Source organism: Eptatretus burgeri, chromosome 16 (assembly GCF_056783735.1).
Source record: "Eptatretus burgeri isolate ZD-2024b chromosome 16, Ebu_testis_v1, whole genome shotgun sequence".
NCBI classification, from domain to species: domain Eukaryota; kingdom Metazoa; phylum Chordata; class Myxini; order Myxiniformes; family Myxinidae; genus Eptatretus; species Eptatretus burgeri.
Window position 1 is genome coordinate 25,676,036 of NC_140976.1, and position 24,584 is coordinate 25,700,619.

Here is a 24,584-nt window from a genome sequence, read left to right on the forward strand (position 1 = left end):
ATGAGTGGCTGGGCTGAAGCCTCCGGGTTGGAGGCAATGTTTTGGTCAGCACATGTATGGGACTCACGTCACGTCTGTTTAAGGTCGGGTGTGAGCGCTTCGTCTCACTCTGCCCATTTTGGCCTACATCTGCACCTGATCGCATTTGCCTTCTGATTTTTAACCTCCGCCATCGAAGATCGGAGGTTACTGTTTTCACCCCTTTCTGTTTGTTCGTTTGTTTGTGAACAGTATTACGGAAAAACTCCTCGACGGATTTCGACGAAACTTGGTGGGGGGGTTAGGTATGGTCCAAGGATCATGCCATTAGATTTTGGACTTTGTCCCCCCCCCCCCCGAAAAAAAAATTGTTAGAGAAATTTTTTTTTTTTCTGCATTTCTACATGTTTTAAGTGATTTCCAACCCCCCCTCCCCCCAAAAAAAATTTAGAGAAAAAAAATATATTTTTTATATTTCTACATGTTTCAAGTGATTTCCAACCACCCCCCCAAAAAAAAATAATTGTTAGAGAAAAAAAATTTTTTTTTTTTGCATTTCTACATGTTTTAAGTGATTTCCAACCCCCCCCCCCAAAAAAAATTTAGAGAAAAAATATATTTTTTAATATTTCTACATGTTTTAAGTGATTTCCAACCCCCCAAAAAAAATTGTTAGAGAAAAAACTTTTTTTGCATTTTTACATGTTTTAAGTGTTTCCAACCCCCCCCCCAAAAAAAAATTAGAGAAATTTTTTTTAATATTTCTACGTTTTAAGTGATTTCCAACCCCCCCCCCCAAAAAAAAAATTGTTAGAGAATTTTTTTTTTGCATTTCTACATGTTTTAAGTGATTTACAACCCCCCCCAAAAAAAAAATTAGAGAAATTTTTTTTTTGCATTTCTACATGTTTTAAGTGATTTCCAACCCCCCCCCCCAAAAAAAATTGTTAGAGAAAAAATTTTTTTTGCAACTTCTTTTTCAACAAAATTTTAATTTCTTTTTTTTGCATTTCTACATGTTTTAAGTGATTTCCAACCCCTCCCACCCCCCCGTGACAGAAACGTGCAGCGGCCGCAGAGTTTCTATGGTGGCCTCAGGGTGGCCCTACGCCGTTTGGCTATATTTTACAGGCCGTAGGGGTCGCCGTGGAATTATAACGCGGAGTTATAACTTTTTATTTCTACGTTCGCCGTAGAAATTCAACAAGCCCAAAAAAAGAATGGTAAAAAAAAAAAATTAACGCATTCGTTACTGTCCGTCTGGCCGCACGTTCACCTTAGGGCCCCCCAGTGGTCGCCTTGCGGGCACCTTGCATCTGCCTTGAAAATTCTATGGCCGCCGCAGGAACGCCCTAAGGTCACCATGCGACATCAAATCAAAGACCGTACGGCACCCCCACGTTTTCGGTCTCCACAATTTATAAATACACCGTGCGGCTACCCGAAAAATAAAAACATGTGTGACTGCTCCATTGTGTGACCGTGGAAATACTGTGGCCGCCCTATAATTGCTAGTGGCCGTAGATTTTGTAGACCCCACGGCCGCCGTGGCAAATGTGACTTCGGCCTAAGCAACCACTGATGCCATCTGAGATGATTAATTTAGGTGGGGTCCTCGTGTCCAATTCCCACGTTACCTTCCTGGCAAATTAATCCCCCCTCAGATAGGGAACCACCATGCTCTCGATGCCCCACTCCGAGAAATCAAGAACGGCCAAGCTAAACCATAAGTGGAGTGTCGGCGAGCCGATGAGCGTAGCGAATCTGTGGGCAAAGCTCCCATCCACTCTTTGCACACGAGTGTCTTAGGCCTAAGTCACATTTGCTCTACGGCGAGAATACGGCGGCCGTACGCCCTCTGAATTGACAGAAACGTGCGGCGGCCGCAGAGTTTCTGTGGTGGCCTCAGGGTGGCCCTAGGCCGTTTGGCTATATTTTACAGGCCGCAGGGGTCGCCGTGGAATTATAACGCGGAGTTATAACTTTTTTTATTTCTACATTGGCCGTAGCAATTTGACATACCGTAGTTGTGACGTAGTTGTGTTCCACGTGGACCACATGTAGGGCATACGGTGAGCTTGCGTTATTCGTGCGGCTGCCGTAGTCTCTTATCAATGAAAAATGAATTTTGCCCTAAAACCGAATACATTTTAAAAAACCGAACACAACGTAGCGTTCATGTTTGTTCACGTGTCTCCCCCACCTGTTCGACCCGCATCTTCGCGCTTTGTTCATTCAGTTCGTCGGTGGAAGTACTCGTGAAAGCATCTCTCGTGTGTTGATCGCTACTTTACCTCGTGTTTTCACCTTAATTTGTGCTGTTTTATTTTTTTTTTACTCATCTTGTGTTTTAATTAATAACAAAAAAGCAATCCGATCACGTGGTGTGACGGACTGTCGGGCAAGGGTTTAATTTCACAGAAAAACTGGTTGTAATTTGGAATATCCATGATAATCTCAGCCCGATGCGTTTGATGAAAGTGATTGTAGTTCTGGGGGCATCATGTTTGATGAGCTGCCCTGGGGGCAGCGCTCGCAGAGTGCGTGAGTGATCGGAACCCAGGCCGGAGCTCGAGCCTGTGTGAACCTTTGGATGTGGTTATTGTACCAGTTTACAAACAATACACCGCCACCGAAGGTCATTTACTCATCTTATTTTACCTTAAACATCGATAATTTCGGTTGAAAGTGTCTTGAAAGTGGGTTTTCTTGGGGTCCAGGAACAAATTAATTCACTCCATTATTTCTTATTGGGAAAATAGTTTGGGAATCGAACTTTTTGCAATCCGAACAGCCTCCTGGAACGAATTCAATTCGGATTCTGGGGGCACCACGTACTGGTATATTCCGAACTGTTATATTTTTATTTCAGTAAAAAAACAACTGGTATATATTCGCACTCGTTACTGTCCGTCTGGCCGCACATTCGCCTTAGGGCCCCCCTGCAGTCGCCTTGCGGGCACCTTGAGGCTACCTTGCGTCTGCCTTGAAAATTATATGGCAGCTGCAGGGATGCCGGAAGGTCACCGTGCGACATCAAATCAAAGACCGTACGGCACCACCACGTTTTCGGTCTCCACAATTTCTAAATACGCCGTACGGCTCCCCGAAAAATAAAAACATATGTGACTGCTACATTGTGTGACCGTGGAACCGGGCGTAGTGGCGTGCGCCTGTAATCCGGCTACTCGGAGGCTTGGGTTGGAGGATCGCTTGAGGACGGGAGCTCTGCACTGGGCCGCGCTATGAGAGGGTGTAGGGCAGCCCGGAATCATGGCGAAACCCAATCCTTATCCCTGTGTCGTATGAGGCGACCAGGGTTGCGTCAGGAAGGGCATCCTGCGTAAAACCTGTGCCAAATCAGTATGCGGATCATAACGGATGATCCGCTGTGGCGACCCCTCACAGGAGCAGCCGAAAGACGAACAACAACACATTGTGTGACCGTGGAAATACTGCGGCCGCCGTATAATTGCTCGTGGCCATAGATTTTGGAGACCCCACGGCCGCCGTGGCAAATGTGACTTAGGCCTAAGCAATAGAGAAAGGCAATCAGGCAGGTTGGAAATGAATTGTCATGTTAACAAATAAACACGTATGCACAAGCAATGCAGTGTCACAAAATAATCTTTCCTTTATACACGCAAACCCCTTAGACAATCACCTTATCATAAAACAACAGATATAGGTGCCTCATCCACTCCAGGAAATTGGACAGGTAAGAGTGATATATATATATATATATATATATATATATATATATATATATATATATATATATATATATATATATATATATATATATAATGAAGACCCAATAATGTCTCACCCATAATTGAAGGGACCAACCAATCAGATCTCATCTAATCAATTATCCCCAGGTGGCTAGGATTTTTACAATTCACCCCCTGCTTTTCAAACCAAAGACAGATGCACACATCAGCCAAGAAAAGCCATACAAGTTAAGCCATTTGCTGTTTTAAACCCGACCTGCATTCTCAAACAGCTGCAGACATTCACAAGGAGCACATACATGAGAATCTCGACGTTACACACCCCCATCTTCCGCCGGACTGGTTTCATCGCTTATTGGCGAGTTATGAGCGGTAGCGTGTTATTAGCGCAAACGTGCACCACCGAGACTCCCAAGCATGGACCACGTGCAATGTCAATAGAAGTCATCATAATAGGGGATGATTGATGAGGTGAGAGGTGATTGGTTGCTCCCTCCTATTTATGGGTGATGTGATTGTGTCATAATATTGCACCATTCCTCCATCAAAGCAACTTTGGTGGTAGATTGTGCTTTGTTAACTCTGGCCTCACAGACAACATGTTATGATGCCCCGGAGTAATTTAATTAGTTTGAAATTTGAGCTTTTGGATAGACAATTTATTTTCAACATTGTTTTACTTAAACCTATTTATCACCGACATAGCAGTTTGACAAGGTGCTCTGTCATGCCGGTAGTTGTCAGGGCCCTCTTCATAGTAGCCCAGAGCGTTGCACTAAACATCACAATAAGATACTTTTTAAAGCCTGTGCTGCTTCGTGTTATGGGGAAAACATGCACATGCAGGTTGGGAGGGCCCTTGCCAAGTTTTGTTGGGCTGTCCCAAAACTTTTGGAAATATAAATGCAGATAGTGACAGCACTTTTTAGCATCATCTTGAGGCCTAAATGTTGCTCTTTTCATTATGGTATCAAATGTTGTCATTTTTGGTTTATTTGTTGCATTGGTCCTTGCAATGGAGACATCATTTGGAATGTGGAAATGCTGTGTTGTTTTTTTTGGGGTGAGGGGAAGGGGTTGGGGTGGGGGTGGTGGTGTTTTGACTCAGATATTCTGAACGGACTTTGTCCCACGCCAATGTTTTTTGGCTTATGTAGCCATTTTGTTAATTTGTTAAATGTGGACAAAGGCACGTGGATGCCGAGTTGCCAAAAGCGTTCCTTGGGCCGTCAGTCACCAGATGAAGCTTCCTGCTTTCAAATGATTTTTATCATTTGCTGAGCATTTTGAAATATAGGCTTAAATTAGGCCATGAAGGCGATCACAGGAGCCTTTAATTGGCACGGTAGATTTGATTTGAATTATGTGCTCCACATTACTGCATGATTTTTTACTTGTAATAAATACTTGGGACCGTGTGTTATGCTCGCCATGAATTACTCTTACTGCACTTGGCCATGTTCCAAACTGGAGCCAACAGCCTGCTGACCACGGCCATGAATGTGTTCTCCGCCTCCAAGCTTCCTGTGTCCCTCATTTGCTGGGGTTATTACAGGCACATTGTCGCGGTCTGGCTCGGCAGGCAGTAGCAGACAAGCAATGAATCGCATGATTAGACAGGCAGCAGAAACTGTTCCGTGGAGTCAAACTCTCTAATGAAAACGTCTGTTTGATGCCGGTCCCAAACGTTAAAGTAAAACTCTCTATTTGCAGACATAATGCATGGGTTATTGAATTTGAAATGGCTGTGCTGGCATGTCTCTTAATCCATAGGACTCTCTGCACAACCAACGATGGAGTGCTAAGATTTCAGTTTGCCTGACATAGAACCGAGTGACAGCCTGAGTGACGATTGTCGAAGAGCTCGTCTGTGGATCATGCTTAGCTCACTTAAAGCCATGACAGTAACTTTGGGTGGGTCACCACGCCTAGCCAGAACATGTTTCGATGAAAATAATTTTCAAGGCAAAATGCTTTTGATCATGAAAGTGGAATTGTGGGCAGTGTACAAAGTTCAGATCCTGTGCTTCTTGAGTAATTTCCAACTTCCCATTGTTTGTTTAATCGAGCAGCGATCATTCATCTGGTGACTGTGGTGGATGAAATACCTTGGACTGTTCCATGGTATAGGCATTCTCAAAATGGGCAACAGGTGATTCGTTTGATTTGAATTACGATGAATCACACCATCAGCTTCTCATGAATCTTCTTGGTTCTTCGTTGGACCAAATGCACGCAATGGCAATTCTTCCAAGCCTTTATATTGATCTCTTTGTTATTTGCTATGCTGTGGCAATTTCTGCCAAGGGCTATGGGTTGCTGCATTGCACCAATAATCCAGATCCTCATTCTGGCTTCATTTAAGACAACACATGATGGTTTACTTGAGCCGTTAAACGTGACATTCAAGCAAACCTGTTTGAAAGTCAGGGTGGTAAAGATTGGCGCTTCATCACATCGTGGAAATTGCTCTCTTGATCTACGGACGTTAATTGGTGCTTCGTAGACTTGGAATGTTGAGGAGGCCAAACGCGCGTGGTTTTTTTTATGCTTGGAGCTTCCATTTTTTATTCTCTCTGAGCACATGAGCTGACATTTAGAATTTTTGAGGTCTGAGTCTGCCATCTGCTGTAATATTCAGCCACTACACCCTTTTAGCCAAACATGCAAGCAGAAGGGTTCAGGTAACCGTGCCAACACAAATATTATTTTATGGTTGCATTAATCGGCAATTAAACCACTCCTCAACCCCCACCTCCTCTGATGTGGTGAACGCTATTTGTTTTTGTTTTTCACTGTTGCTCTTTGTTTTACTGTTGCTCTTCAATTTCACTTTGTCACGCTCAACCACCCCTCTGCTGCCACACGTCAAGCTTGAGAAGATGTCTGTGTTGTCACAAAAGACCTTTGCTGCTGACACAACCCATCTCTTGGAGTATTATTTGGACGTTCTTTAGTTGTGGTTGATTCTCCAGATTAGTGCAATTGTATTGAAGGAAGTCTTAAAAAGGACCGCAAGGGCCGCAAGTGGCAACAGTATCCTCTCACCTTTCCACTCTTCATCACAGTATCCTCAGCAAGATGCTTTAACATTTAAACCAGTCCCGGTAGTTTAAATCATTTTTGCCTTGAGGCACCGCCGACACTTTGGTGTGACAAAGTGAGTGAACACATTTCACTCACCAACGCAGCTCTCCGAAGGATTCCTCGATGCGTGGATCCATCTGTTGCCTTGATCTGACAAAGCCAGCCATAATCCCAGAGCAGCAGCATGTTGAAATTCAGGCCCCATGTCCCCCCTCCCCCATCCCCAAACCCACAAGAGCCTTCTTTTTGCCCCTTTCCTCATCCTCCGTATTATTTCGCTGTCTTTTCAATTTTACACCGTTCGCTCATGTTATCACGTAGTAAAACGCCGATGGCACACGAAGGTGGATCGTGTTTTGAGTTACTTTACCCGCAGCAGATGTGACTGTTATTTATTTTTATTGCACCGCCGGTGCTGTAGGATCATGCGTCTTTAAACCAGAAATGCATCACGAATGCTGAAAGCCACTTTCGAGGATCATTTGAGTAAGATTTGTTTTTGCCGACATTGGACGATGTTCTGAAGTACACTGGATACTTGTTATCGAGTTTCTTGCCTTCATCCAGGGTTTCAGTTGATGGATACCCTGCCATTTGCCCATGGACTGTCTTCCTTTTATACACCCACAGTCAGGTAATTGCTCTGTGCTCCAGAAACTGCCAGGAACTGTCATACTCCATTTCTTATGCCAACGGCACATTTCCTTCGAGACTTCTCCAAGAAAATTTGATCCGCTCTGATTCATAATAAGGTTTCTAATAGCTGCCTCGTTGAGGATAAACGAAAGCAATTCTCAGACTTTCTTTTCATCACTTAGCTTAACGCCAATTGTTATGGGACTCATTATTCATGCAGCAACGATTTGGCACTGCTTAGGAACGCCGCACATGTTGTATTGCCATACCGACAATGATTCCTATGTTGCTATTGGACCAGGTTGAGGAGGCTGCTGTGCGGAGCATTTACTATGCTGCTTCGCTGGTTCGACTCTGCGTCAGGTTTGTAATTAACGCTGGGAGCAAGAAACCCAATCCTTCCCAGGGCGGTTGTTATCCAGACAGCATTTGGCCAAGGCTTGGCAAGCGAGCAAGCCACAAAGGTCTGCAAGTTTCTCCACTGGGAACTGGCCTAATAATTGGTCTTTGGTTTCTCGCATGCGCCTAACAAAGGCCTGACACATCCGAGTTCTGCCTGGCAGCACTGGGAATTGGGTTGAAAGGAGGTTTGGAGCTCTAGGCACCCTCCCCTATGGACTGCAAACATCTCGTGGGTTTTGATAGAAGGCAGGCTGGACACCTGGTGCTAAATTGCTTTGAGGAAACGTTAGTCCTCTCTCTGACACATTGTTTGTGGTTCTACCACACATCCTCTGACAGGAAAGCGAGCACGGGTGATCACAATATAACGTCGACTGCAGAAAATTACCAAACCCGATATTAGGGCACTTGAAGCTGATCCCAATCTTTATTCCATGGAGGGCCAATAGATCAGATGTTTTGTTTTTTTGTCTCCCACCCTGAGTATAGGTGCACTGGGTTGTGGATTATTCTCTGAGCTGAAAATATAATACTGCACTGCAAAGCCAAATGGATTACAGTTGTCTTCTTAAGCTGGAATGCTTTGGGCCAACTCGCCGATCTCCTCACTCAGCAGCACCTGGGATTTTAAGATGACTCTCTGAAGCTGCCTCCACTGCAGAAGACAACGTTGATCACAGCACCAATAATTCTGGATTTGAAGTTTTATAAGGGCCAAGGTCTCATTTGTAAGAAGTAGTTTTGATTCACACTATGCCTGTCTGTCATAGTATTGTCTGTCTGCAAGCAAGATGGCAATTAACCTGCTAATTCAAGCAGCCAATTCTGTGACACATCAGAGCTGGGCGCATACGTAACTGATGTTCTTACGGTGCCTCTCGACCCCTGTCTTTCTCGAACAGAGGCCTGTCTGTCATTGGAGAAGAGCAGCAGAGCTCGGGGCATTGTGTGACTGCCAAGGAATTGGGCATTAATTTGAGAATTACAGGGGTTTTTTTTTACGCAGGCCATTGTGGGATCATATCGGCAGCTTGGCAGGCAGCCTGACACCCCACCTTCAAGGGGATTTGTAACCCAGGAGCCACACACACTAAATTTGTTCTGGCAGTTCATGTATTACATCTGAAATGAGATCTTGAAGTAAATGAAAAAGTACTTAATTATGTTTCCTAATGTAATGCGTGGGTTGCATTAACCGTAAGGCGGGCTGTGTTGGCTCGTGTTCGGTGGTGGGGCCCATTCAATGAGCGAAGAAACTCATGCATTAAGCTGTCCTGTCTTTGATTTAATGGATTGCTACGATGGGGGAGGCCACTACACTTGTCATAAATAACGCATTTAGCTGGCCTTGAGTTTTATACTCCTGCTGACACTTGCGTTGGTGGTATTTATAAGCCAAAAATATCGAGTGGGAAAGAGATTTTCTTGCGCACAATTGGATGCTGGCTGAAATTGTACTTGGTGGTGTAAGGATCGGGGAGGTGGGCGGTTAATAAATAATGCTGTGCATCAGTATATCATAAAGTATCCTTTATGGTCAGTTTAATTTGGCATACCTTGTGACTTTTGCTCCTCAAAAAATGGAGCACCCGTTTTGAGATAATGGGTTGAGTTGCTGGAAGGATGGAGAAAATTATCTGGTCATCATTGTTGTTATCATCATCAGCGTCTCACAATGGGTAGCACGCATGTATTTCCAAGGGGATAAATTATCAATCGAAAGAGGTAGTGTTAACACTGTACAGGAAATAAGTGAGGTCTCATCCATAATATTGCGTGCACTTTTTGTTACCACATTGGAGGAAGGACATAGCGGCCATAGAGAAGGTCCAATGAAGAGCAACAAGATTGATTCCGGGACGAGCTGTACTCAGTTATGAGCAGCAGCTGAAGGAGACAAAGCTTTATACATCAGAAATGAGGTTATTGCGAGGGGGTGTGATAGATGTTTAAGATGTGATTGTAGTTTTTGACTTCTGCCACCGAAGGTGAAGGAGGTTATGTTTTCACCCCTTTCTGTCTGTTTGCTTGTCTGTCTGTTTGTGAATTGCCGGAATCCTTCGGATTTCGGCAATTATGTTGGTCGGTTGTGTGTGTCATTCTGTGTGTCTGTCTGTCTGTCTGTCTGTCTGTTTGTTTGTGTGTTTGTTTAACCTGTAGCAGCCACACCGTTTCAGCGATCATGACCAAACTGGGTACAGACGTCGGCCATGGTCCAACTTAGACACTTGTCGTTTTTGGTGAATCTAGGTCAAAGGTCAAGGTCACCGAAAAACCAAAATTCTTATTTTCGCAATAACGTCCGCTAAAATGGTCATATCGACTTCAAACCAAATCCAAAATGTGCATCTTCCAATACTGCATCCAACCATATGTCTCATTGGGGTGTCACACCAACACCCTTCTTTGCGGTCGGGGGTCAAATGTCGGGGGGGGGGTCGGGTCAAAACTTTCAAATTGCGATAAAAATGCCATTTCAAGTCCGATTGACTTCCAAGTTATGATCATGACCAAACTAAGTGCTATAACTCATTAAACAGTAGCACTATCGACTTATAAGAACCAAATTGATTTCCAGGTTTTTGTTTTTTCAGAGATCATGGAGATGTGACAGTTATTCCGGCAATTCCTTGCTCAATGAGCAATTTCATTTGTTACTTACAAAATCTAATGATTTCGTAAGTATATTGATGACTTCTGTCCTCTGTTTGTGTGTTTGTTTGTAGGCACGATAACTCGAGAATGGAAGAAACCACCAATGTCAAATTACACCACGTGATTCAGGAGGGTGATGGCTAGCGCTGATTAGAATTTGGTCAAAATCGGTCAAAGGTCAAGGTCACAGTGAGGTCAAACATCCAAAAAAAGTTATAACTCGAGAACGGAAGAAGCTACCAATGTCAAATTAACCACATGATTCAGGAGGGTGATGGCTTGCACTGATTAGATTTTGTTCAAAATCGGTCAAAGGTCAAGGTCACAGTGAGGTCAAACATTCGATTTTTGATGGTTTGGTACAGAATCATCGTAGAAACTTCTGGTTTGCGTCACTACCTTCTCTAGAGACAGCTTTTATTAGACAAGGTCAGAGGTCAAGTTGACGATTTCGGAAGTACCAGTCTATGACTGCTTGTTACTTACGAAATCTTTAGATTTCGTAAGTATAATGATGACTTCCGTCCTCTGTTTGTGTGTTTGTTACTTACGAAATCTTTAGATTTCGTAAGTATATTGATGACTTCCGTTTCTGTTTGTTTGTTACTTACGAAATCTAAAGATTTCGTCAGTATATTGATGACTTCCGTTTGGTTGTTTGTTTGTTTATTTGTTTGTTTGTTTGTAGGCACGATAATTCGAGAACGGAAGAAGCTACCAATGTCAAATTACACCACGTGATTCAGGAGGGTGATGGCAAGTGCTGATGAGATTTTGGTCAAAATCGGTCAAAGGTCAAGGTCACAGTGAGGTCAAACATTCAAAACATTCGATTTTTGATGGTTTGGTGCAGAAGCAACGTAGAAACTTCTGGTTTGCGTCGCTACCTTCTCTAGAGACAGCTTTTATTAGACAAGGTCAGAGGTGAAGTTGACGATTTCGTAAGTACCAGTTTATGACTGCTTGTTTGTTTGTTTGTTTGTAGGCACGATAACTCGAGAATGGAAGAAGCTACCAATGTCAAATTACACCACGTGATTCAGGAGGGTGATGGCAAGTGCTGATTAGATTTTGGTCGAAATCGGTCAAAGGTCAAGGTCACAGTGAGGTCAAACATTCGATTTTTGATGGTTTGGTACAGAAACAACGTAGAAACTTCTGGTTTGCGTCGCTACCTTCTCTAGAGACAGCTTTTATTAGACAAGGTCAGAGGTCAAGTTGACGATTTCGTAAGTACCAGTTTATGATTGCTTGTTTGTTTGTTTGTTTGTTTGTAGGCACGATAACTCGAGAATGGAAGAAGCTACCAATGTCAAATTACACCACGTGCTTCAGGAGGGTGATGGCAAGTGCTGATTAGATTTTGGTCGAAATCGGTCAAAGGTCAAGATCACAGTGAGGTCAAACATTCAAAACATTCGATTTTTGATGGTTTGGTACAGAAACAACGTAGAAACTTCTGGTTTGCGTCGCTACCTTCTCTAGAGACAGCTTTTATTAGACAAGGTCAGAGGTCAAGTTGACGATTTCGTAAGTACCAGTTTATGACTGCTTGTTTGTTTGTTTGTGTGTAGGATATCTCAAAAAGTTGTGGATGGATCTGGATGAAATTTGGTGGACATGTTGGGTGTGTGACAAGGACGAATTGATTCAATTTTGGTGAAGATCCGGATCGAGATCCGGCTACTAGAATTTGTTCGGTGATTCGGCACCATTAAGAAATAAGGCCAAAACCGATATATAGCACAATATCTCAAAAAGCTATGGACGGATTCAGACGAAACTTAGTGGACAGGTTGTGTGTGTGTGGCAAGGACTAATTGATTCGATTTTTGGTGAAGATCCGAATCCAGATCTGGATACAAGAATTATTTAATTCTCAAATTGATTCTTCACCATTGAGAGATATGGCCAAAAACGATATAGTGCTTGCTGTATAGCATGATATTTCAAAAATGTATTGCGCTCGATATGTTCTCGTGGATCAGGTATTACGTGGTGGAGGTGTGCGCTCTTGCGAGTGCCCTTCTAGTTTTTAAGATGTGACTATTTTTCGATATTATGTATATGTGTAGATATATATATATATATATATATATATATATATATATATATATATATATATATATATATATATATATATATATATATACACACACACACACACACACACACACACACACACACACACACACACACACACACACACACACACACACACACACACACACACACACACACACACACACACACACGTAGAGGATAAATGGGGCTTATGAGGCAGCCATTCAAATGAATGGGGGAAAAGGGAAAAACTTTCCAATTTAAGCCCCAAAAGCCCATAATAGGAGACTGATTTCCTCCCCCTTCCATACAAACAAATTTAAAATTTAGACTGATTCCCTTCCCTTCCATACAAGCAAATGTAAAATAGGAGACTGATTTTCTCCCTCTCCCATACAAGCAAATGTAAAATTGAGACTGGCTCAAGCCCCAAAAGCTCAAAATAGGACACTGATTTCCTCCCGCTTCCATACAAGCAAATGTAAAATTGAGACTTACTGATTAAAACACTTCTTTCCTTTCATATTTTCATTCCACTCAAAGAGAGAACCAATGAATATTTGTCCATGTTCTCCTTTAGGGAATAAATTAATTTTCCTATTACATTCATCACCATCGAGTATATTCACAAAGATTACTTTGGAACTTAGTTCTTGGTTTAAGTATTTTTGTTGAGCAGAAATTAAATGATAAACTTCTCATAATGCTCTTATTTGACCACCTCCTGAGCCACATATCATTTTGAGATTGTAGTAAATTGTTTTTCCATTGTTCAATTGATAACCATCAAAGTTTTAAGTCCATTCAAGGATATGAATTTTTTTATTTACATCCTCCAACTTATTTGTAATTAAATTTATCCGCTTATTTGTTTTATCTACTTTTACCCTGGTTATTTCTTCAATAAGATTCAATTCTTCAATTCGATATATCTCACATTCTTTATGTTTTCCATTTAACTACCAAGGTTGATTACATCTTCACTCTTTGGTTTGATTGTTGCTTGGTTCTTTCATTTATAAATCAGTAAAAAGACAGTGGTAGCTTGTTAAAATTCCCAACCCAATATCTTAACACTTATACTTATAACCATCAGGGAGACGATTGATTCCATTCTCTAAAAAATATATCTTTTATCATCAAAAGCTCCTAATGCTTTCTTATTTATCTCTTCCGTATATAATTGATGTTTATAACTTCTTATTGCATTCATTTTTCTGTACTCTTCCTTCCTTAAGGTTAAACAGTTGTAATAATATTTAAAGTTTATTGTTTCCTTGATTATATTTTTCTTTATTCCCTTTAACTTCTTATCACACCTTTCAATGTTATTATTATCAATATACGTAAAAGCATAAGGCTTTGATCTCAATCCTATAAATTCACTCATGACCTTCCCACCCAATTCATCTTTAAACTTACCAATAACCTTTTTATTCTTTGATGAAAACAACACATCACCTGACTTCTAATTACTTGTATCATATATATCAATATTATCAATCATATCCTCATATACATCACTTGTCTTAATTTCTTAAAGAATAATATCTGTATCCATATTTTACAATGACACATTATCCTTATACTTTGATTTTAAATTATTATAGTAAAAGTCATACATTAACAACTTTGACAAGTCAAGAATTGATGTTACTATATAAATAGGTTTATCCATTTCAATACTCTCTTTTTAGGTCATCTCTATCATCTCAATAGAGATGACCTAATAAAGCCAGTCTCGAAGTCAGTCCGTACGTCCGTCCGTCCACAATCAAACCGAGTGGAGACAAATAACCAATAGTGGAATGGATAGAGGTCGATGAGACATGCACAACGATATAACTTTCAAGGTCGTCCAAGGTCGAGGTCAACGTCATGAGGCTGTCAAAATTGCGAAAATCGTCAATTTCAAATCGTATCTCCTCCCTCATTTATCAAGAGAGATCAAATGCTATTAGTGATTCAGATACTATGGACTATTATCTAGAACAACACGAGCCACTTTTGAAATTTGCTCTCGTTCCGATTTTATAGCCCTTCAAATTTCGCTCTGATTCCCTGTATGGGCCGTTCATAAAGTACATACAAAAATAAAAGTTTTAAATTAAGAACCGGAACTCTCCGAGACAAATATTACATTTTAAGCTTTTGTCAGATTTAACTAAAACAATGGAACACTAGTTTATATGCACACTTAATTTCATTTATGATAGTAACATTGTCTTGAATGTCAATTTGTATTTTTATTTTCATAAATGACGTGCTGTGATATTAAAAGAAAAAGGTAAATTACACCACTAGGGACTGCATTGTCATGACTTACAAACATCGGTTCATAAGGAACTGCTGGCTTTGCAAGCGATTAGCGATGTATGAGGGGGGTGGGTGGTTTAAAGCCCGCATACGGGCTGCGTACAAGGGTGGGTGGTTTAAAGCCCGCGTACGGGCTGTGTACAGGGGTGGGTGGGTGGTACGACAGCTGCATACATACTTTATGAAAGTGGTGTCGGACTACATGAAAGCGTTTCAGAAGATGAAGGTGAGCCTGTCGTCATCGCGAGGGGGAAAAATATCCCCGTTCACAGGAACATTTTCGACGTGATGTTGAATCTGTGGACGTCAATAATTGTTCCATATTACTGTATTACGGTAGTTAATAATTACTGATGCATTTGAGATAAATCTACAGTTCGTTGTAATCTTCAAGTATTGTGATATGATATGAGACGCATATGGGGGTGGGTGGGTGGTCACTCGCTTGCATACAGAGGGGGTGGGTGGTTTTGAAACCCAGAAGTAGAGCGTACATACTTTATGAACTGCCCCTATTCCAGTCTGGCACAGAGTTACTTTCGACCTCTGGCAGAGAGGACCGGCACTCCCACTCCCACATTTTTTCAAATGAATAGCACAAAAGTTCTCTGAAAACACCTCCACTCGTTCAAAACTTGGTCTGTTAATTAACTTTGAAGCCTGTTTCCAAGATGGAGCAAGTCTTGTGTTTTGTCAATTCCTAACATTTTCCATAGTCTTTCCAAATACAGCATTATTCATTAATTTATAAAAGTCCTTCTCAAAATCTGTTTTTGTTTCTGTTCTCCTTTTTGTATTAAAATCAATATACTTCTTTAACTAATGACTGCTTAAATTTCAAAATCCGATGAATTTTCCTCACTCTCAACCCAGTAGATAAATGTTGTCTCAAGTTCCTTTGATGCAAAACATAACTTTCTTTATCATTTAATGCAGGAAGTAGTTTTTCTGGAGATTTACCTTTTATATTAAATGACTGTTGGTAATCACTTAACCATTCTTTTCTTGGACTTTCTTTGTCAGGGGCATAAGGTCGGTATTTATTTTGTTTGTGATGAAGTTCTTCTGGATATTTTAAATCGACCTCAAAATAATATCCAACTTCAGCTTCATCCAATTATTTTTGAGAGGAAACAACAATGTCTTGTAAAACTTTTTCATAATGTTTTCTTTAACCCATTTAAGTTTTCCATAAGGTAAAGATTGAGACATAGCCCACCCATACAAATTGTTAGCATCATAATACATCAGGTAAGAGTTGTCCTCATTCTTATTATAATCAGGAAGATATTTGTTATTTGCTTTAGCATATCTCTTGGAACATACTTGAGATATTCCTACTCTTTTAACCTTCTCTATCATTAAAAGCATATCTATATCACTGCTTAATTCCAAATTCTGTTTTGTCATTTTTAACATAGCACTCCAAGCCAAACCCGGGGCTATGTAATAGTGAACGGGGTCCAATCCATAAGAATTTTTATTATGACAGACTGTTCTAAAAGTTTCAAACACATCAGCCAATAACAATACATCAGTTTGAAGATACAAATCATGATATTCTCCAAGATTCTTTATATTAAACTTCTCCCAAACCTTTTTAGCTTGTGTATAATCTCTATCCGAAATATGAGTTTTATTCAACTTGCCATAGAAACTTTCCCTTGAAGGAAGTTGTGTTTCTTTAAACTTCTCAAATGAATCCATATAGTCATACCAATATACTCCCTTTTGTGAGAAGAGATCAATCTCTTCTTGATTTGAGAAATGCGATTTAAGATTTGGGAAGTTTTTAATATTTGATGCTAAGTTAGATAATGGACTTGCCATAAACTTTTATGTGTCAAGAAATCTGATATGGGTTATGGGGGATGTATGAATTGTTTTTCTGAATGAGATGTATTTTTGATCTGTGTTAGGAATGGCAGAATATCTCCAGATGTCTTTGAAAGTTCATTTATAAATAGATGTGTGTCATAGTGAGCGTTGTTGTGAAGAAAGACAGGAATAAAGTTTGGGGGCTTGTAATTAAGATTACAATGGGGATGAGCTGGACCTCTATATTTACCAGTAAGATGACAGTGATCTCCAACCTTGACCTCTCCCTCAATTTTCTCCTCACAAATGTGACATATTGTTCTTTCTAAATTCCTTTTCTCTCCCTTTGTTAATAACATTGGTTTATAGGTTTTAACCATTGTTTCTCTTAGTTTTACACAGTCTTTTTCCAATCGTCTTACAAACTCCTCTGAGGCATCTTCTCCTCTATGAAGTTCTAACTTGTTGTATTCATCACCAACAGATGATTTGATGTAATAACAGAAACCACAAGGAGTATGTTTTTGATATTTATTTGTGTATGATTTATTTGGATTTGGAGAAACAGTATCTATCTTTTCAAGGATATTTTCAAAATCAGCATATATCACAAACGGGTGTTTTATAGATTTGTTAAAATCTTTGAATGATATGTTTGAACCTGCTTTTGGTAAATTGGTTACGGTTGATTTATGATTACTACAATATTTCGAATGTTGATTTTATCGTTCTTTTGTGTAAAAGGAGTTGAGACATCTCTTACAAGGATACGTTTTACATTTTCTCTTGTATAGTTGTGATTTGGTTAAAATTGATAATTTTTTGATGAAAGCATAATGTGATTTTTCCTTTGAAGTAAAGTAGAGAAGATCAATGTGTGTTTCATCATTTTTATCGTTGTTTGAAATTTTTAATATCTGAACTTTGTTTGTATCCTTTAATCCATATACATTAACAGATAGATTATTCATTTTCTCAAATTTAGGAATATCTCTCAATGACATTGGAAACTTTAAATCTTTAACATTTAATGTATTCTCGTATTTCTTATAATGTTCAACCCTTTCAGAATTCCATTGTGGAGGATGTAAGTGAGCAAGAACAGACCATAGAAAACATTTATTATCTTTGTTTTGAATATTAACAACCACTTTATTAAGTTTAATCTCTTTTGGTATGAAATCAATATAAGAAGAAGCTTGAAGAGGATCTTATTTTAAGATGTATATTTCTAAAAAGATTATTTTTGTAATAGTAAATCCACAACCTACTGCAGTGTTATCAACATCTTGTTCTTGTCTCTGGAGTTCATCGTAAACATCACATCTTACAAAATCCTGACATGATGAAATAAAGTGAGGGTTTGTCCTCATCTAGGGAGTAGTTTCATCGCCTTGTCTTTGCATATTCATTTTTACTCCCATATAAAACTTATAGGTTTTCATTTCACTTAATGTGTTTTTAATTATAGTTTCAATACTTTGTTTAACCATATCAACAGCTTCCATGATTGAAGATGGTCCAGGGTCTTGAAAGTGAAACAATCTTATTTTTATATGCCCTTTAAATGCCCCATCAGTATTTTCAATGGAGAATTTAGTGGCACCTTCCCTTTCTTCATTGTTCTTGTGTTTGCGTGATTGAAGGTGTTTATTATAATTTTTTTAAAGAATATCATTATCACATCTATCACAATGTTTTGTTTCTTGGTCAAGTGGATATATTTGTCTGAAAAGATTGAATGTGTGTTTGTTGGTTTGAAGGTGTTTTTTATAACATTTATATTCATGATTACAAACTTCGCAATTCGTTGTATTCACCATATTTATAGAACAAAACTTTGCTTAAAATAAAATTTTCTTAATGAAAATTCCGTTTAATTTATAGGTGAATCTGTGCTTAAAACCATTTTATCCTCCAACTTTTTTCACTTAATAAATACAATGTATCAAGACACAAAAGACAAGTTTCAATCAATCTCTTCATTTGTAAAAGATACTGAGAAATATGTCGAGGATGTAAAATTGAATAAAGATAAATAAAATAACGACCGGCATTCCTCACTTAACGACCGAGTTCCATTCCTACGACTAGGTCGTGAAGCGAATTGGTCGATAAGTGAGGATATATTTTTAAATGTTTATACAGTAGTGTTTTGTATACTGTAATAAACAGAATAGAGGAAATCAGCTCCAAGATACATTACTTAGGTTTACATACTGTAAATATAGGTAATCGTTTTTATTTATTCTGAATAAAGAAAAGGTCTAAAGGAAACTCCAACTTGATAACTTTGTTTTAATTTTCATAACTCTTACATATTACACAACTTAAAAATACAATCAGCAAAAATTATAAAAATGATGTACCAAAAAACATTAAAGTTATAAAAAAAAGACATTCAGATTAACATTTTAGTCATTGAATTCTTCAAAGTGTGGTAGTGGTTCGGGGTCATCAGTGTCATCATCGGAGTTATCAGCAGGGTTATCAGGAGCTGTAGAAGGCCCGGGTGAGGGCGATGACGGCGAGGAAATGGAAGGACTTGTAGGGGTAGGGGTACTTCAACATCTAAATTAAGCACGTTAGCAAGTTCCACAATATTTTTATTTATGACATCGACATGTTCGTCTTTGTCAAACCCTTCAAAATTATTCACAAATTATTTTACAATTTTATGTATATTGTGTATTCCAAAGATACAGAAGTGTTGATTTTATCTCCAGGTCATACAGAATTCAGTTACAATTAAAATAAAATTTTTATAAAGAAGGGCATATCATTTGTATGAGAATAGAACAATGGGGATATGATATGAATGATTTATGGTATAATTGGTCATTTAAAATTAACCTAGAATAACTGGAACAATTAAATCAGTCTCGTAAGGAAGAATATTATCCACTTGGTGCCGAGAATGAGTTTTGTGGAAGCACGATTCGTAAACAACAAATAAAAGAATTTAATAAGGGTAAAATCAATAATGGTTTTGCCATAGTTTATATCATGAAAACACAAAGAACAGGATTATATATAATAAGTAAGATAATACAAAATGATTTAACTATGGGAAGATGGGGAGGTATTTCCTGTCATTGTATTAATCTGTCATATATTTCTAATACATAAATGACAGCAAGAAGGCTTCAAGAAAATTATCATTTCTGTGTCCAAGCATACCTTCAAGAAAAGGGTATTCGCTATTTTAATAAATATGTTCTACAACATAAGAATGAGGTATTTTCAATAAAAGATTGGCTTTATACTGACGTTAATAAACCAACAACTTTGGATTTAATTAAAATGTTAAATAATGAAAAAAATTTAAGTTAAGAAAATGCAAGGCTCTTTCAGAAATTCAGAAGAAATTTTATTGCTTTCCTGTTGTAAAAAAAAATTATTTTGGATACAGGAATAACAAGAAATCCTAATGAATATATGTATGATATTCTATGGGGTGAAAGTGATTCAACGATAGTAAGGGACAAGGAAGGAGTTGAAGAAACTGAGACAAAGGAGGAGAAGGAGAAGAGAGAAGGAGGAGAGGGAGAAGAGAGAGAAGGAGGCAAGGGAGAAGAGAGAGGAGGAGAGTGAGAGGGAGGAAAGAGAGAGAATAAATAAATATAAAAATATGGAAACCAGTGAGATTAGAAAAAAGATTGGGGGTATTACAGAAAATAAATAAATCTCAACGCACCGAGGAGGAAAACAAAGAATTGACATGTCTGTTAGAAATATTTGCGTCAAGACTATTAACATCGTTTTCCTTGGTGTGATTGACTGTGATTAAAGTTTTACATTTTTTTCTTAAATAAATTGAGGCGAGAGTGAAGCCATTTCTAAGGATTCTTTATATTTTAAAAATTAAGATTCAAATGTGCATGTTGGAAACTAAAAAGGTTTTTGAACTCTGTAGGAATTTTTCTCATAAATAAATGAGTTATTGTCTCAAATGTGAAAAGAAAACGAATACTAAAAATATCTCATATTTTAAAAGTAAAAATGACAGGGTTATACAAAAAGGTACATGTTCGGTGTGTGGCTCTGAAAAGAGTAAATTCATCTCCAAACATAAACGTGGGGGAGACATGCAAAAGTTTTTATCAGGAAGTAAATTTACAACTACTGGAATAGCAGGGGAATTACATCTACCAGGGTATTCTTTCTGTGGTCCGGGAACAAACTTGGATAAAAGATTAGACGAGGCTGACAATCCTAAACCGTGGAGCAAACCTTTCAATAGGGTTGATGAAGTGTGCATGAGACACGATATTGATTATGGAAATAGCACAACGTTGGAAGAAAAACGTGAAGCCGATAGAGAAATGTTGTATAATTTGTCTCTGATACAAAATCCACCCTTGAGAGAAAAAGTTGATAGGTTCATCGTGAAGAAGATGATCAGTGCAAAATTGAAATTTGGGCTTGGAAATTCAAAAAACTTATCGGCTCGAATGATGTCATTAAGATTGAAGAGCAATTAGCTGATGAATTACATAAACCAATAATGACAAAGTTTCATAGAAGGAAGGTTTATTCCAAGGAAGTTGATTATATCTGGTCCGCTGATTTAATTGAACTCAATAATTTAGCTGCAAACTTCCGGTTTTTTTTCACTCGCTTCTGGTTCCGGGTTTGGAGCGTCGAGAGGTTTCCTTAGGAGCTCTCTGCTGACGATCTCAAAGATAAGTTTCCGGTCGTTATTTGTCCCATTTTAACTGTTTATTTTTCTCACCTGCATGTTACTGTGTGTTCCTAGTTCGGTTTTGTTTCAAAAATCGTGCTATTTTGTGAGTTTTTAGCGAAGTTGTCTTACCGGGTGTTTGAGGCCTAGGCTTGAAGCCGAGGCTGAGGCCTACCGGTTCCCCTCGGTGTACGATCGTTTTATTTGTATTTTCTCCCCATTACCTTCAATTTCTATCTTCCCCACTTTCCTAACGTCCTCCATTTCTCCCAACTAATCTCTCTATTTCTTATCTTAAATTTAAAACAAACAAAAAAAAAACCGCGACCTTTCTCCTGATTCTGCTTCTTCTTCTTCTTCTTCTTCTTCTTCTTCTTCTTCTTCTTCTTCTTCTTCTTCTTCTTCTTCTTCTTCTTCTTCTTCTTCTTCTTCTTCTTCTTCTTCTTCTTCTTCTTCTTCTTCTTCTTCTTCTTCTTCTTCTTCCTCTTCTTCTTCCTCTTCTTCTTCCTCTTCTTCTTCTTCTTCTTCTTCTTCTTCTTCTTCATCACGTCTTCTTCCTCTTCTTCTTCCTCCTCCTCCTCCTCCTCTTCTTCTTCCTCAATTTTTTTCCACAACACTTCCATGACCTAATCTGTTGAAAACTCTCTCAAACATTCATAATAATAACAAAAACAATATCTTATAATGCTTTATCTTCCTCTCTCACACATGTGGTACACTTTACTGTTTCATAATGCACTCCTCTTCTGCTATTTTAACAGACTGCTCTCATTTCGACCTCTCCTTCATTCCTTGCCTAAAAAATCCAACTCTTACAGCATTTCTTCTCTCCATTCTCTGAATTTGCCTTTATTGCATCCATCAAGAATTGTGTTAAATCGCATCTCTGACCTAAAACTTTTAAAAACCCCAGTTTGCTATGAATGTTCGCTTTCCATCAACCATTCTTTTTTTCCAACTTCAGTGCCAACTCACCCCTCTCACCCCTCACTCTCACTCTCAAAGCAACCATCCCACTCTTCTCCCTCCAAACCTCCCTCTAACCTCTCTCAAAAATTCCCCCCTCACCTTTGTCCCACCTTTCATCCCCTCACTCATCCTTCTCAAAGTTACCCCCCTCTCATCCACAAAGCTGCCTCCTTCCACTGCCCTCTCACCTCCATCTCTTCACTCCACCTCCTCAAATCCTCAACTGCCTTCTTCCTCCTCTCTTGTCCCTCCTCTCCCCCAGCACCACAGAGCCTTTTCTCCTCCTCATCCAGCCCCTCCCCTAGCTATTCTGCAATCCCCCACACTCTTTCAACAACCCTCCTTACCTCCCCTCCTCGTCCCTTGTCCTACCCTCCCCCCCCACCCCTGCACCCAAAGCCTCCTCCCCTACCTCTTCATTATAAGTGTGGACTTCAAATATCCTGGGCCTTCGCTCAAACCTTTCAGAACCTTTTCATACAGGTTGCCACTGACAAACCAGACATAATCTGCCTAACAGAAACTTTCCTCCCCCAAGACGTGTCTGACTCCCAAATATCTCTCCCTGGTTACTCCCTCCTCCGGTTTGACAGACCTGAGCCTCGTCCTAGTGGAGGAGTTTCTCTCTTAATCAAAGACTCTATTCCTCACTCTCCATGCACTGCCCTCACTCCCTCACACCCGCAGGAATACCTCTGGCTACGGCTTCCCCTCCACTCCCACCTCATGTTTATATGTTTACTGTACCGTCCACCTAACACTGATGACTCCATCTACACCTCACTATCCGAAAACATGGACCATCTTCTATCTTCTCATCCAAACTCTCTCTTCCTCTTATGTGGCGACTTCAATTGTCATCATGCCAGTTGGCTAGGTGTGGGTACCTCTCTCACCTGTCATGGCACCTCAGCAAAAGCTTTCTGCGACTCATTGGGACTGACTCAATCGGTCAACTTCCCGACCCGGATCTCAACCAATGGTACTCCATCTCTTCTGGATCTGATTTTGACAAATTTCCCTGACAATATCTGCTGCTCTTCCGCCGATCCAATCGGTTCTTCTGACCACGTCCTTGTCAAAGTGGACATCTCTCTGGCTATTATCAGCGAACCACCTCACCGCCATCGAGTCTGGCATTTCACTCAAGCCGACTGGCAGGGTCTCCAAGCAGCCATCAAACTTACAGACTGGTCTCCTATCGCTCCTGGGAATTCTTTCAAAGAAACTTGCTCTCCCTCATGCACAGATTTATCCCCTCTCGTGTTCAGTTGTCTTACCCTTCCTCCCGCCCTTGGTTTACTGGAGCTTGTGGCGAGGCAGTTGTCCTGAAACAGCTTTCCTTTCCTCATGGAAAGCAAACCCAACTGAGGGCAATCTCAGTTCCTTCCATAAAGCTTGGAACAAGTGTGTATCTACCCTCAGGAGAGCCAGAAAACAACATCTTTCTCATCTCAAGTCTGAACTGTCAAACCTCTCTCCCTCCTCAAAATCCTGGTGGCGTCTAATCAAATCTGTTTCTGGTGTATGTTCCCCCTCCATCCCCTCCCTTACCTCAAATGGCCGCACTGCTGATACCGCACGTGAAAAAGCTAAATACCTAAACTCAGTTTTTGCAGCTAAATCTTGTGTCAAAAACCCATCACTTTCTCTCCCCACCTTACCCAGTCACACCCAACTGTCCCTGGACTCTGTGTCCTTTTCTCCTGACAAGGTGGAGAGCTTGGTGTCAAACCTCGACTCAGATTCTGCAACCGGTCCAGACGGCATCAGCCCACGTGTCCTCAAAGCCTGCTCTTCTGCTCTTGCTGATCCTCTCTCTGTTCTATTCACCCTCTCATTTGCGCTAGGTCATCTGCCATCTGCTTGGAAATCTGCAAACATCACTGCCCTGCATAAAAAGGTGCAAAAACAGATCCCTGCAAATACAGACCAATCAGCCTTCTCCCAATCATCAGCAAGGTTATGGAATCCATCATCGCTTCAGACATGAAATCCTTCCTTTTCTCCAATGGCTTGATTTCCGATCATCAATTTGTTTTCAGACCAGGTCACTCAACCCTGGATATGCTGCTTCTGCTCTCCCAACAATGGATGGAGGTCCTCAATGCCAGACAGGAAATCCGAGCCATATCCCTGGACATATCACGTGCTTTTGACACAGTCTGGCACCCTGCCCTACTCACCAAACTCTCTTCCCATGGTATCCAAGGCCATCTCCACTCATGGTTCGGAGACTT

At 40.0% G+C, this 24,584-nt stretch overlaps 1 protein-coding gene and 1 pseudogene across 10 annotated transcripts in view; both read left to right on the plus strand.

Annotated features, from left to right (window-relative positions):
- The window catches only part of LOC147010737 (autism susceptibility gene 2 protein homolog), a 473,526-nt gene that overhangs the window by 181,226 nt on the left and 267,716 nt on the right, over positions 1–24,584 (plus strand). The gene's annotated exons all lie outside the window — the stretch shown is intronic.
- On the plus strand, positions 3,132–3,272 carry LOC147010738 (signal recognition particle RNA; annotated as a pseudogene).